Source organism: Apium graveolens, chromosome 10, assembly GCF_009905375.1.
Source record: "Apium graveolens cultivar Ventura chromosome 10, ASM990537v1, whole genome shotgun sequence".
Lineage (NCBI taxonomy): Eukaryota > Viridiplantae > Streptophyta > Magnoliopsida > Apiales > Apiaceae > Apium > Apium graveolens.
The window spans coordinates 153284885-153285840 of NC_133656.1; the positions used below are offsets into that span (position 1 = coordinate 153284885).

General features: G+C 40.9%; 1 non-coding gene across 1 annotated transcript; it reads left to right on the top strand.

Annotated features, from left to right (window-relative positions):
• Window positions 1-462: 462 nt before the first annotated feature.
• Window positions 463-567, top strand: LOC141694062 (small nucleolar RNA R71). The gene has a single exon (XR_012563394.1). It is a non-coding gene; the product is annotated as a small nucleolar RNA R71 (small nucleolar RNA).
• Window positions 568-956: the final 389 nt, after the last annotated feature.

Consider the following 956-nt stretch of genomic DNA (forward strand, 5'->3'; position numbering starts at 1 on the left):
AACCACATTCTGAGTGTTGCTCCAGCTAAAGTTAGGATGATTACGGTTGTTAGGATGATAATTGGCTGGTACAGGTTGTTGTAACCTCTGAAAGTTGCTCACGAACTGAGTTGATTCGCTAGAAATGGCACACTGATCAGTCTCATGGGCACCAGCACAAAGCTCACAAACACTAGTGATCTGATTAACTCCATAATTAGCCAAAGAATCCACCTTCATCGTCAAAGCCTTAAGTTGAGCAGCTATAGCTTAACTGCATCCAATTCTAGAATTCCTGCTACCTTACCCTGAGTTAGTCTCTGAGAAGGATTCTGGTATTTATTAGCAGTCATCAGTTTAATCAATTCACAAGATTCATCGTAGCTTTTAACCCACAAGGCTCCTCCTGATGTTGCATCAAGCATGGGTCTAGAAGTAACACCCAATCCATTATAGAAATAGTTAATGATCATCCAGTCAAGCATCCCATGATGAAGATAATTCCTAAGCATCTCCTTATATCGATCCCAAGCCTCACATAGAGATTCTCCAGATTGCTGAGCAAATTGAGTAAGTGTGTTTCTGATTGGCGCAATCTTCGCCATATGAAAGAATTTAGTTAAGAACTTTTGAGCAATATCCTCCCATTTGGTGATAGACCCTGGTGGTAGAGAATGTAACCAACACTTAGCTTTATCCCACAGAGAGAACATGAAAAGCCTCAACTTAATAGCATCTTCAGAAACTCCATTACACTTGAAAGTGTCATAGATCTCGATGAAATCTCTGATGTTCATGTTGGGGTCTTCTGTTGAGAACCCCCAAACTGAACTGAGTTCTGTATCATCTGAATCGTGCTCGACTTGTTCTCAAAGGTATTAGCCTAGATGGCTGGTCGAACAATGCTAGACTGAATATCATTGATCTTTTGTTGAGAGTAGTCCATCAAAGCCTTTGGATTTGCATCTGGTTCTCCC